Here is a 14825-nt window from a genome sequence, read left to right on the forward strand (position 1 = left end):
TGTAATAACCTCTTGTGTGGCAGCTTATCGAATACTTTTTGAATCCAAATACACTACATCCATTGGATCCCCTTATCTATCTTACTAGTTACATCTTCAAAAAATACTAACAGATTTGACAAACGCGGTTTCCCTTTCATAAAACTATGTTGACTCTGCCTAATCATATTATGATTTTTACCCTGTTAACGCATCCCTAATAATAGATTCTAGCATTTTGCCTGCTACTAACATCAGACTAAATGGCCTATAGCTTCCCGTTTTTTCTCCTCTTCCCTTCTTAAAAAGTGGAGTTTTGTTTGTAACTTTCCAATCCTTGTGGACTGCTCTAGAATCTAGGAATTCTGGAAGATTAATACCAGTGCATCCACTTTCACTGCAGCTACCTCTTTTAAAACCCTAGGATGCAGGTCGTTCGGTCCAGGGGATTTGTTACCACTTAGTTCCATTAATTGCTCCAGTACGATGCCCAAGAAGATTTAGTGATCTCTGTGGCATTCATTTCAGCTCTCCCGACCTCTGTTCGAATCTGGCGCCAAATCAAGCAATGTCATCAAGCAGGCTGAGCAACCAATCACATTGAAGAATTCTCACAGACAGAGAACCAGGAAGTAAGATCCACGGATTCTAATTTACTTTTTATAAATTTTACAGAGTGAAATAAAGATTGGGACATACACATAGGATTAAGGTAGCTTAACAAAAAATATATTTATAATTTTTGGGAGCGGGGGGAAGAGAGAGAGAGCCTGGGGGGGGGGGTTTAGAGAGAGAGAGAGAGTCTGTGGGGGGGGGGGCGGCAGGGGAGGGAGAAAGAGAGAGAGCATTCAGGGGGAGAGAAGGAGAGAGGGTAGAGAAAAAGAGACTGGGAGAGAGAGAGAGAGCGCGTGGGAGGGGAGGGAGAGAGAGAGCGCGTCGGGGGGTAAAGAAAAAGAGATGGGGGAGGGAGGGAGAGAGTGGGGGAGGGGGGAGGGTGGAGGGAGAGAGAGAGTGGGGGAGGATGGGGGAGGGTGGAGGGAGAGAGAGTGGGGGAGGATAGAGAGAGAGACTAGGGGAGGGAGAGAGAGAGACTGGGGAGGCGGGGGAGAGAGAGAGAGAGACTGGGGGGGGTGGTGGGGACAGAGAGAGAGACTTGTGGGGGGCGGGGTGGGGTGGACAGAGAGAGTGAGGGGGGGTTGGGAGAGAGATAAAGTGTGGGGGTGGGGGCTGGAGCGAAAAAGTGAGAGCGTGGGGGGGCGGGGAGAGAGAGAGAGAGAGCCTGGGGGGGGTGAAGAGAGAGAGTCTGGGGGGGGGAAGAGGGAGAATCTTGGCGGGGGAGGGGGAGAGGGAGAGAGCCTGGGGGTGGGGAAGAGAGCCTGGGGGTGGGGGGCAGGAGAGAGAGAAAGACACCGTTGGAAGGGATTGGAGGGGTGAGAGGGAACTCAGGGAAGGTGGATCACATTCTTACAAACCCCTACAGCGGACATCGTTGCGTTGGAGTGGGTGAAATCCTGAAGTCACGACATTGTCCCTATTCACTTCATACCCAATAAACCTGTTAACAATCCGTACACAATGCCCCATCTATGGTGTAAGGAGGGACTTCAGCTGGGGGAGGCAGCACTTGCGCTGGGGGGCAAGGGACTTTGGCTGGCACTTGGTGGTTTCTGGGGAGATCTGTCCTCTGTGGCTTCTGAAAGTCAAAGTGGATTGAGTTACAATTTGCGCAGTCAGTGAGAACTTGGGGTGGGCGGTTCCAGTTACACATTCCAGAGAAATTTCAGGGTGTGGCTTATCCTCCAAGGGGATCAATCAGAGACAAAAGGCGGACATTTTTACAGTACAAATATACACGTCAATTCTTAATCATATTAATAGAAACATTTGACATTCCACAAATATAAAATTAGTATTTCAGGGCCAGAATGGTTGTTCAGCAGTTAATACCCCATTAAAAACCCAGTTACACCTCTTTCAACAAGGCTTAACTTTTTTTGGGGGGGTGGGGGTGAGCTAATTGCGATATTGCAGTGTAATAGGGGAAGCCTTCATTAGGCACTGTGACTTGAAGTAATTGCCGGCTCTGGGGAGTTCCACAATGCAACCTGTCATTATCATAGGCAATCCCTCGAAACGAGGATGACTTGCTTCTACACCGAGAACGGATGAGTTCACAGGTGTTTCAATAATATTCCAGATCCCGAACTACATCCTGAAGGGTGGAAGATGCCTGTGCGTGGACTTTTTTTTAACGTGTGGTGACCGTTGCACCCCAACCACCACACGGGCTTGATAGAGCTAGGTCTTGGTCCAGTGGCAAGGATTAACCAGGACGACTGGGGACCAGCTCTGCTGCAAGGACCTAGTGCACACACAATCGCAGTGTGGGCTGGCCCGTGCTGCCCCTGGGCCCTTGCCTCTCCTGGGCCCCAATCACATCCCTCTACGAACTCTCGCCACTACTTCGCCCCGACCTCGCTGCATCTGCTTACCTGCCCGCACTGCAATCAGCCGTCGCCCTCCTGCAGCAGCATGCACTGCTCCCTGAAGTGGTCTGCCGCCGCACGCTGCTCCCTCTAATGGCCCCGGCCTGCTGATAGGGTGAGATTGAGTAGGGGTGGGAGCATAAACGCTGGCATGGACCGAATGGCCTGTTTCTCTCCTGTGCATTTTATGTAATTCTATGCAAGTTTTGTTTGCCAATACTCACCGTCAAGGACCGCACACAAACAATTGCCAACTGGTTAACATACTGGTGCAACCAGCAAGCATGGGCTTGAACCGCAACAAGGAGTTAACACTTTCAGGAAAGGAATGTTTATTTAAAAAAATGCAGATTGCAAGGGTTGCATTGACAAATCTTTGGCTCCCGTCTCCAGATGCTCTGGTAGCAGAGGCTCAAGCACTTCCTACATCTTTCTTTCTCAATACTGAAACAGGGCTGTTTATTATATTATACCCATACATAAATAGAAGTAGTTATTCTTAAGTGGTCTGGCAGAGAGAGAAAAAAATACGGAAGTGCCCAGCCATCCAGCGACACGGCACAACACAGTCACTGTGAACAGCCTGGGCTCCAGCCTCCTAGAGCATCATCATCATAAGCAGTCCCTCGGAATCGAGGAAGACTTGCTTCCACTCCTGAAGCGAGTTCTTTGGTGGCTGAACAGTCCAATACGAGAGTCACAGACTCTGTCACAGGTGGGACAGATAGTCGTTCAGGAAAGGGATGGGTGGGATTGGTTTGGCGCACACTCTTTCTGCTGCCTGCGCTTGATTTCTGCATGCTCTCGGCGTTGAGACTCGAGGTGCTCAGTGCCCTCTCGGATGCACTTCCTCCACTTAGGGCGGTCTTTGGCCAGGGACTCCCAGGTGTCAGTGGGGATGTCACATTTTATCAGGGAGGCTTTGAGAGTGTCCGACTAACGTTTCCTCTGCCCACCTTTGGCTTGTTTGCCATGAAGGAGCTCCCCGTAGAGCACTTTGGGAGTCTCGTATCTGGCATGCGAACTATGTGGCCTGCCCAGCAGAGCTGATCGAGTGTGGTCAGTGCTTCAATGCTGGGGATGTTGGCCAGGACGAGGACGCTGATGTTGGTGCGTCTGTCCTCCCAGGGGATTTGTAGGATCCTGAACAGAGAGACATATCGGGCACAAGACCAAGGCAACAAGTGGGAACAACTGAATAAAACATTTTTTTAAAAAGCTGCTGTGAATGAACAAGGTTAGAAAGTTAGCAGCGACCCTGCAATAAGAGGCAAGTGCCAAGAAAACGAATCGAGCGAGCGATTCAGAGAACAGCAGGTACGGAAAAGTCAGGACTGGCGAAACGCAGAGGGCAGCCCTAGATTAAATGTTGTTGCGAGGGCTCCGAGCAACAGCCGCAGTGGGGATCACTGGCCGCATTGTGTTCCTCCTGGATCGAGGACAACTTGCTGGAGAAGTGGAAGGCACGTACCTTTCCGAATGAAGAGACGGTTTATTTCTTTGGCCATGGTCTGGCTGTGGAATGATAAAAGCGGTCAAAATACAACGCTGGAAAGCGAGGCTTCTGGCCAAGGACAAAGATATTAACGGCCATGTTTCCTCTCTATTCGAGTGCAATCAATGGAGAGATAAATGACTCAATTAACCCTATTGGTGGCTGACCTAATGCGAACACAGATTAATAATTTGATGAATTCCACACCTCACTTTGTTGATTAGATTCAAAATAATTTCGAAGCATTAAATGCGATTGAAGTTAAGTTTGCGGAATATAGCACAACAGGGATGAAATCTCCTCCTTGTGACAGAACGAAATGTGCCCAGAGTTTTTAATCAGTCTCCTACTGGCTCCCAGGGGACAGAAACCACCAGGACAAAAGTGGAATCACAAGAAAAAAAGATTAAAAAAGGAAGACTTGACATTTACATAGTGCCTTATACAATGCCAGGAAGTCCCAAAGTGCATTACAGCCAATTAATACAGTACATTTTGGAGTGTAGCCACTGTTGTAATGTAGGAAATGCTTCAGCCAATTTGTGCAGAGCATGTTCTCACAAACAGCAATGTGATAAACAACCAGATAATGTGTTTTTAGTAATGTTGGTTGAAGGATAAATATTAGTCAGGTTATTGGGGATAACTCCCCTGCTCTTCTTCGACAGAATGCCATGGGATCTTATATGTCCGCCTGAAAGAGCAGACGGGCCTTGATTTAATGTCTCATCCGAAAGGCGGCATTTCCGACTGTTATATATGTGGACTTGTATTTACCCTGTACAGCCACCAGAGAGCTCATCCCCTGGAGTCCCAAGGGCTCCCATAATCCCTTGGGAGCAAGGTATTTAAGGAAGCTTCACAGGTTGGAGAGGCACTCTGGAAACCTGCGATAAAAGACTAAGGTCACACTTTACTTTGAGCTCACAGTGTTCAGTCTGACTCTTTCTCCATACACAACAACTGGTAACGAGATACAGATAGCGAACCCAAAGATGCAGAGAATAGTGGGCATCCTGAAGAAATTTTTGGAGGGAGATGATTGGGATACTTTTGTGGAGCGACTCGACCAATACTTCGTGGCCAATGAGCTAGATGGGGAAGAGAGCGCTGCCAAATGAAGGGCGATCCCCCTCACCGTCTGTGGGGCATCAACATATGGCCTCATGAAGAATCTGCTCACTCCAGCGAAACCCACGGAGAAATCGTACAACAATTTGTGCACACTAGTCCGAGAGCATTTGAACCCGAAGGAAAGCGTTCTGATGGCGAGGTACTGGTTCTACACCTACAAAAGTTCTGAAAGCCAGGAAGTGGCGAGTTATATCGCCGAGTTAAGACGCCTTGCAGGACATTGCGAATTTGAAGGACATTTGGAGCACATGCACAGAGACTTTTTCGTACTTGGCATTGGCCACGAAACCATACTTTGCAAACTTTTGACTGTAACGACCCCAACCTTGAGTAAGGCCATAGCGATAGCCCAGGCATTCATTGCCACCAGCAACAATAAGAAACAAATCTTTCAGCACACAAGTGCTGCTACAAGTACTGTGAACAAAGTGATGTTGTTTTCGAATCGTAATGTACAGGGCAGGTCACACATACCTGCAGCTGCACGTCCGCAGATGACTCAGAGTCCACCATCAAGACTGATGAATGCAAGGCCATTAACACCTTGTTGGTGCTGCAGGGGTAATCATCATTTCCATTCATGCTAATTCAAAGGGTACGCTTGCAAGGGCTGTGCAACAATGGGACACCTCAAACGAGTGTGCAGGCGAGCTGCTAAGCCTGTTAAACCTGCAAACCACTATGTTGCAGAGGAGAACAGATCCACGGAGGATCACAATGAATCAGAGCCTCAGATATAGGATGCAGAGGTACATGGGGTACACACATTCATCACGAATTGTCCCCTGATAATGCTGAATGTTGAACTAAATGGACTCCCAGTGTCAGTGGAGCTGGACACGGGCGCGAGCCAGTCCATCATGGGCAAAAAAACTTTCGAAAGGTTGTGGTGCAACAAGGTCTCCAGGTCAGTCTTAACTCCAGTTCGCAAGAAACTAAGATCTTACATGAAAGAACTGATTCCTGTAATCGGCAGTGCTACTGTAAAGATCTCCTACGATGGAGCGGTGCACAAGCTACCACTCTGGGTAGTACCGGGCGATGGTCCCATGCTGCTCGGCAGGAGCTGGCTGGGAGCGAAACGCTGGAACTGGGCCGATGTCGGAGCACTATCGCCCACTGATGCCATTCGTGTGCCCAGGTCTTAACCAAATTTCCTTCACTGTTCGAACCAGACATTGGGAAATTCCAAGGAGCAAAAGTGCAGATCCACCTAATTCCGGGGGCGCGACCCATCCATCACAAGGCGAGAGCCTTGACGAGAGAAAGGGTAGAGATCGAGCTAGACCGGCTACAAAGTGAGGGCATCATTTCACTGATCAAGTTCAGCGAGTGGGCCAGGACTATTGTCCCAGTCCTCAAGGGAGATGGTACTGTTAGAATCTGTGGCGATTACAAAGTAACTATCAATCGTTTCTCCCTGCAGGACCAATACCCACTACCAAAGGCTGATGACCTCTTTGCAACACTGGCGGAAGGAAAGACGTTCACGAAGCTGGATCTGACTTCAGCCTACATGACGCAGGAACTGGAGGAATCATCAAAGGCTCTCACCTGCATCAACATGCACAAGGGCCTTTTTGTTTATAACAGATGCCCGTTTGGAATCCGATCAGCGACAGCGACATTCCAGAGAAACATGGAAAGTTTACTGAAGTCGGTCCCGCACACCGTGGTCTGCCAGGACGACATCTTGGTCACAGGTTGGAACACAGTCGAGCATCTGCAGAACCTGGAGGAGGTTCTTAGTCGACTCAACCGCGTGGGGCTCAGGTTAAAACGCTCAATGTGCATTTTCCTGGTGCCTGAAGTGGAGTTCTTGGGAAAGAGGGTTGTGGCGGACGGCATCAGGCCCACCGACGTGAAGAAGGAGGCAATCGAGAACGCACCGAGGCCATAGAACTTGACGGAGTTGCGGTCGTTTCTGGGACTCTTGAACTACTTTGGTAACTTCTTACCAGGTCTCAGCACACTGCTCGAACCACTACATGTCTTACTACGAAAAGGGGGCGAATGGGTTTGGGGCAAAAGCCAAGAAAATGCCTTTGTAAAAGCAAGAAAATTGTTATGCTCAAACAAATTGCTTGTGTTGTATGATCCATGTAAGCGTTTGGTGCTAGCATGTGATGCGTTGTCATATGGCGTCGAGTGTGCATTACAACAAGCTAATGATTTTGGGAAACTGCAACTGGTTGCTTATGCATCCAGGAGTCTGTCTAAGGCTGAGAGAGCCTACAATGTTATGTATTGTTCATGTACATTAAATGTATTGTTACAATGGTGCGCCACAAGGGGCACTGTGGTGGTAGACCTGAAAGTACCTGCGAGACAGAGTATAAAAGGATGACCACCACACCTGAAGGGCACTCTGGAGTTACACAATAATGGACCAAGGTCACAGCAGTTACTACAACACCAGACTGTGTGGAGTCAGTGATTTGAGTGCTACATACATCACAAATCAGCGCCAAGGACACGGACGAGCTCTTCACGCAACCATGGCTACTTTGGGCACGCTAAAGGATTTCACAGAGGGTAATGACTGCGATGCCTTTACGGAAAGGCTCGAGTACTATTTTATAGCAAACGACCTGACAGGGGACACAAACGCACTGATAGAGAAGCGTAAGGCGACATTGCTGTCCAATTGTGGCGAGGAGGTTTACCGTCGCGTCAGGGATTTGCTGGCACCCGCGAACGCCAAGGACAAGTCATATGAGGAGCTGATTCAACTCATTCGTAACCAACTGAAACCGAAGGAGAGCATCCTCACGGCCAGGCACAAATTCTACCATCACTGCAGACCTGAGGGCCAGGATGTCACAAAATATGCTGCGGACATCAGGAGACTTGCGGCGCCTGCGATTTTGGCACACACCTTGACGAGGCGTTGCAAGACGCTGTTATGGGGATTGGCCATGGGGGTCTCCATCACAAGCTGCTATCTACTGAACCTACAGTCAGCCTGCAGCAAGCCATCAACATCAGCCGGGCATTTATGACCTCGACTTGCAGCACCAAGCAGATGATCCACACGGTCCCGAACCCAGCAGGTACTATTCACAGGATAGCGCCTGTCACGGACAAACCTGCAGAACGTGGCTCTGCCCAGGGCAGAGAGCACTGACCTCGGGGTCCTGGAACTCAGAGTCCGCCGAGGGGGGCTAATCGAGTAGCACCATGCTGGCGCTGCGGAGGAAGCCATGGGGCTCACTGGTGCAGGTTTGTGGAGTATACGTGCAATATCTACCACACGAAAGGCCACCTTCAGCGTATGTGCAAAAGAGACACGACTCACCGTGTGGCTGAGGAGATGGTAGATGATCTGCTGTACAATGAGGAGCATTGCGGTTTGGCTCGACGGGCATCTTAGCCCCAGGTAGAAGAAGATGATGCGTTTGGACTGTATACGTGTACCGACGATTCAGCCCCAGTGATTATGGAAGTCAGGATTAACGGTCCCATGGAAGTGGACACGGGGTCGGGTCAGTCGCTGATGAGTCAGGAAACTTTTGATAAACTTTGGATCAACCCAGCTGCACGACCCAAGCTGGTCCTGGTCACGGTGAAGCTGCGTACCAAGGAACTGATACCTGTTCTTGGCAGAGCGGATGTGCAGGTATCTCACGGGGGCGAGACGCATGGTTTACCTTTGTGGATCATTGCAGTCGATGGGCCGACGCTACTCAGCAGGAGATGGATGGGGAAGGTCCGTGGGAGCTGGGAAGACTTCATTCCTCCACAGACCGCTGTCCCCCGTGTTCACAGGCAGAGCAGGCCTCCACCTTCGGATAGGATGGCAGCGAAGGAAGCGTGTGTGGGGTTGGGCAGAGCAGCGGCGGCTGTCGACCCTCCCCTGCAAAGTCTGAGAGTGAGAAAGAGGCGCTGGAACAGCAGCAGTGCCAACCGAGCTGGAGAAGAAAGAGGGAGAGCAGGCAGCAACTCGGTGGATTTCTGGTAGCGGCGGATCTCCCTCAGAGCCACGGTGCCGGGTCTGTAGCGATGAGGCTTCTTCACTCCGCCCGTGGCCGGAGCGCTCTTCCGGGCCGTTTTGGTCGCCAGCTGTTTGCAGGGAGAGAGAAAGGGAGAGCAGGCAGCAGCACAGTGGGTTCAAGATGGAGGCGAGCCTCATGGCAGCAGAGTTCTGCAGAGAGAGACAGGCCAGCACCAGCAGAGCACCTAAAATTGCGGCGCCCAGTAGAAACCTAGTGGAAAAATCAAAATGGCGTCTTAAAAGGGAAATGTACCCGGGAATCTTAAAGGGGCATTACACCGTTGGCGGTCCCCACAAATAGACTTTTATAAGGGCAAGAGTGAGTCAAAATGATTACTGTGATTTGTATGATGACGTGATTTATAACAAGAGTTAATATTTTGATGCTAAAATGATTACTGTGATTAAAATGATTGAGATGATTGGTGAAAAGAGTTAATATCACAATGCACAGTTAAAAGGGTTAATGGATCTGTGACTAACATGACTAATGGATTAATGCAATTTCTGATTTTACGGATTTATGCAATTGTTCAGCGGCTGCAGACAAGCCGCAAAAGGCAACTATTTTCTGAGAACAGAGGCAACGCACCAGTTGCCATACCCTGTATCAGCGCAGCCCATTACCTCGGGCAAAAAGGGGCAGTATGTCGCCACCACACCTCACCCAGTGGCGCTGGGATTTAATAACTGTTCAGTGTACCTGCAACCTTTTGATGTAAATCATCAACGCACACAAATGTACTGTCCATGTGTACCTGCTTTCTACTGGAGATTAAGTTTGTGTACTTGTATCACCCATGTAAGGACTGCAAATACCACAGGCTTGCACCAGATCACAAGCATAATCTCTACATGGGGGGGAAGAGGGAGGTGGATGGTCATGGACTCACACTCACAAATCAACCAGGACAAACAAGGCCGAGGTTACCGGCAATTTGCTTTTGGAACTGTGGGGGGAGTGAGATGTGATGTATTGTCCATGTACATTAAATGTATAGTTACAATGGTGCGCTACAAGGGGCACTGTGGTGGGAGACCCGAAATTACCTGCAAAACAGAGTATAAAAGGCTGACCACCACACCTGAAGGGCACTCTGGAGTTACACAATAAAGGACCAAGGTCACAGCAGTTACTACCACACCAGACTGTGTGGAGTCAGTGATTTGAGTGCGACATACATCACATACAACATGATTGAAAAAGAAGCGATAGCCAGATTCCACGTGTGGTGGCCCGGTATCGATGCGGACTTAGAGTCCTGCGTTCACAGATGTAATACATGCTCGCAGTTAAGCAATGTACCCAGGGAGGCTCCGTTAAATTTATGGTCTTGGCCCTCTAAACCGTGGTCTAGGGTACACGTCGGCTAGGCAGGCCCGTTCTTGGGTAAAATGTTCCTTGTGGTTGTAGACGCATACTCCAAGTGGATTGAATGTGAGATAATGTCGGCTAGCACGTCAGCTGCCACTACTGAAAGCCTGTGGGCCATGTTTGCCACACACGGCGGACCCGATGTCCTGGTGAGCGACAACGGGCCATGTTTTACCAGTGCTGAGTTCAAAGAATTCATGACCCGTAACGGGATAAAACATATCACATCTGCTCTGTTTAAACCAGCGTCCAATGGTCAGGCAGAGAGTGCAGTGCAAACCATCAAGCAAGGCTTGAAGAGGGTAACTGAATGCTCACTGCAGACTCGCCTATCCCGAGTCCTGCTTAGCTACCCCACTCATTCACTGGGATCCCATCTGCTGAACTGCTCATGAAAAGAGCACTTAAGACAAGGCTCTTGTTAGTTCACCCTGATCTACATGAACAGGTAGAGAGCAGGCGGCTTCAACAAAGTGTATACCATGATAGCGCAAATGTGTCACGCAAGATTGAAATCAATGATCCTGTATTTGTTTTAAATTATGGACAAGGTCCCAAGTGGCTTCCCGGCACTGTCGTGGCCAAAGAGGGCAGGGTGTTTCGGGTCAAACTTTCAAATGGACTCATTCACCGGAAACATTTGGACCATATCAAACTCAGATTCACGGACTATCCTGAGCAACCCACCTTGGATCCTACCTTTTTCGATCCCCCAACATACACACCAGTGGCAACCGGTACCACAGTTGACCACGAAGCAGAATCCATCATCCACAGCAGCCTTGCAGGGCCCAACACAACAGGCAGCCCAGCAAGACCAGTTGCACAGCAGCCCAGCGAGGGCCCAACAAATGACTCAACAGCACCAACTTTCACACCGAGACGATCAATCAGGGCAAGAAGGGCCCCAGATCGACTCACATTGTAAATAGTTACACTATTAACTTTGGGGGGGGGGGAGAGTGTTGTTATATATGTGGACTTGTATTTACTCTGTACAGCCACCAGAGAGTTCATCCCCTGGAGTCCCAAGGGATCCCATAATCCCTTGGGAGCACAGGTATTTAAGGAGGCTTCACAGGTTGGAGAGGCACTCTGGAGACCTACAATAAAAGACTAAGGTCACACTTTGAGCTCACAGTGTTCAGTCTGACTCTTTCTCCATACACAACATTGACAGTGCAGCATTCCTCAGTACTGTACTGGAGTGTCAGCCTAGATTTATGTGCTCAAGTCTCTGGAGTGGGACTTGAACCTTTTATGCTCATAATAAAGTAATGCAACTGAGTACTGTAGACAATGAGTAAGTGTGATCTTAGCTCCTTCAATTAAACTCCAGAGTGTTGGTACAGCATGGGAGGCCTGCTTATATACAGTGCTCCCAAGGGATGCTGGGATCCCTTGGGACTCCAACAGGTATGCCCTCTGGTGGCGGTATGATACAGGTGCCTAGGGTTGCATACATAATATCACTCCCTCCCAAAGCCAATAGTACACTTATTTACAGCGTGAGACGATCTGGGGCTTTTCGCTTCCTTGTCGATTGTCTCGGTACAAATGCAGGTGTGGGTGAGTTGGTTGGTTCTTCGCTGGGCTGCTGGGCAGCTGACCTTGCAATGCTGCTGGGGATGGTGAGTTCAGCTTCGTGGTCAACCATGATGTCGGTTGTCACTTGTGTGTCTGTTGGAGGTTCGAAGTTGGTGGTGTCCTCTGCGGGTTGCTCTGGCTGACTGTGAATCGCAGTTTGGTTTGGTCCAAATGCTTTCTGCACATTAGTCCATTCGCAAGTTTGACCTGAAACACCTTACTCCTTTCTTTGGCTATGACGGTGCCAACAAGCCATTTGGGACCATGTCCATAGTTAAGTATTAATACAGGGTCATTGACTTCAATATCACATGACAAGTTTGCGCGATCATGGTATATGCTTTGTTGATGCCGTCTGCCCTCCACGTGATCATGGAGATCACATCTGCCCCGTTCAAGCCCGCATCCAATGGCCAAGCAGAACGGGCAATCTAAACCATCAAGCAAAGCTTGAAACGTGTCTTGACGGACGAAAGCGCTCGGATGTCGTCCCAGTTCCAGCAGATTTTTCCCAGCCAGCTTCTGCCGAACAGTGTGGGGCCATCTCTTGGTACAATCCATAGTGGGAGTTCGTGCACCGCTCCATCATAGGAGCCTTTTACTGCTGCACTGCCAATAACAGGGATCAGCTCTTTAGTGTAAGTTCTTAGCTTGGTATGAATGGGGCTAAGCTTGGGCCTGTGTGCCTTGTTGCACCACAGTCTGTCAAAGGCCTTTTTGTTCATGATAGACTGACTCGCACCCGTGTCCAATTCCACGGATACTGGAATTCGTCCAGTTCAACTTTTAGCATGATCGGTGAACATTTCGTGGTGAAGGTGTGTACTCCATACACTTCTGCCTCCTCGGTTTGAGTCTCTAGTTCAGCCTGATCCGCCATGGATTGATCCTCCTCTGCAACGTGGTAGTTTGCAGGGTTTGCAGTTCGTCTACACATTCGCTAGAGGTGTCCCATTGTTCCACAGCCTTTGCACACATAGTGTTTGAAGCGGCATTAATGGGCTCGATGATCACCTCCGCAGCGCCAACAAGGTGTTAACTGCCTCGCATTAACGTTTGATGACGGACTCTGGGTCATCTGAGGTCGTGCAGTTGCAGGCGTGTACGTTCTGCCATATGGATTCCTGCCTGAAAACGACGTTACTTTGTGTACAGTACTTGCCGAAACATCTATATGCTGCAAAATTTGTTTGGTGTTAAATAAATGGTGGACGTAAATGCCTGGGCTATCGTTATGTCTTTGCTTAGGTTCGGTGTTTCAACAATCAATAGTTTGTGAAGGATAACCTCATGGCCAATACCAAGCACAAAGAAGTCTCTTAGCATTTGCTTAAGGAATCCATCGAATTCGCAATGTCCTGCAAGGCGCCTTAGTTCGGTGACGTAGCTCGTCACTTCCTGGCCATCAGGCCGTTGGGCCCAAGTTTCGGATGTTGCTCAAAATGGCACACCTCCGTAAGTTAAGTTAGCTGTTTGGGAAAAAAAGCGCCGCGAAATCCTACCGTGGAATTCTCCGGTTGTCCTCGAGCGTGGCGTGGCGCAGCGGAGTCTGGTGGGTGATGGAGCAAGTCGTTTCGCAACCAGCAGAGGGATGGGGCTAGGGCCCTGCGTCTTTTTCACTGTCGGCATCCTTGCACATGTGCGTTACAACGTGCGCGCATGCGCAATGGGTCTTCAACCTTGGCAATCGGCCATTTAAAGGGAGAACGTGGCTGGCACTCATTTAAAGTGAGCTGGGACTTTTGGTTGCAGGTAGAGAAGGAGTGAAAAGTATTTAACTGATTCTTGGAGTGCAAAGGAGTGCTGCATAGGTGCATGCAAGGTCATTTAAAGGGAGAACGTGGCACTCTGTTAAAGTGATCTATGTGATTTTTGGGTGCAGGAAGAGAAGGAGTGAAAAGTCTTTAAGTGATTCTTGGAGTGCAAAGGAGTGCTACATACATGCCTGCAAGGTAAGGACTGCAAAAGCTTCTATAGATATGTAAAGAGATAAACGTTAGTAAAGACAAACGTAGGTCCCCTGCAATCAGAATCAGGGGAAGTCATAACGGGGAACAAAGAAATGGCAGACTAATTGAATAAGTACTTTGGTTCGGTATTCGCTAAGAAGGACACAAACAACCTTCCGGATATAAATGGGGTCAGAGGGTCTAGTAAGAAGGAGGAACTGAGGGAAATCCTTATTAGTCGGGAAATTGTGTTGGGGAAATTGATGGGATTGAAGGCCGATAAATCCCCAGGACCTGATGGTCTGCATCCCAGAGTACTTAAGGAGGTGGCCTTGGAAATAGCGGATGCATTGACAGTCATTTTCCAACATTCCTCTGGATCAGTCCCTATGGAGTGGAGGGTAGCCAATGTAACCCCACTTTTTAAAAAGGAGGCAGAGAGAAAACAGGGAATTATAGACCGGTCAGCCTGACATCGGTAGTGGGTAAAATGATGGAATCAATTATTAAGGATGTCATAGCAGCGCATTTGGAAAGAGGTGACATGATAGGTCCAAGTCAGCATGGATTTATGAAAGGGAAATCATGCTTGACAAATCTTCTGGAATTTTTTGAGGATGTTTCCAGTAGAGTGGACAAGGGAGAACCAGTTGATGTTGTGTATTTGGACTTTCAGAAGGCTTTCAACAAGGTCCCACACAAGAGATTAATGTGCAAAGTTAAAGTACATGGGATTGGGGGTAGTGTGCTGACGTGGATTGAGAACTGGTTGTCAGACAGGAAGCAAAGAATAGGAGTAAATGGGTACTTTTCAGAATGGCAGGCA

At 49.0% G+C, this 14825-nt stretch overlaps 1 long non-coding RNA gene across 1 annotated transcript in view; it reads right to left on the reverse strand.

The window, feature by feature from the left end:
• The window catches only part of LOC139275154 (uncharacterized), a 62856-nt gene extending 54340 nt beyond the window's left edge, over window positions 1-8516 (reverse strand). Inside the window, exon 1 of the long non-coding RNA XR_011595679.1 lies at window positions 8393-8516. This is a non-coding gene — a long non-coding RNA (uncharacterized lncRNA). The remainder of the gene's footprint in view (window positions 1-8392) is intronic.
• Between the last annotated feature and the right edge of the window lie 6309 nt (window positions 8517-14825).

Source organism: Pristiophorus japonicus, chromosome 10 (genome assembly GCF_044704955.1).
Source record: "Pristiophorus japonicus isolate sPriJap1 chromosome 10, sPriJap1.hap1, whole genome shotgun sequence".
Lineage (NCBI taxonomy): Eukaryota > Metazoa > Chordata > Chondrichthyes > Pristiophoridae > Pristiophorus > Pristiophorus japonicus.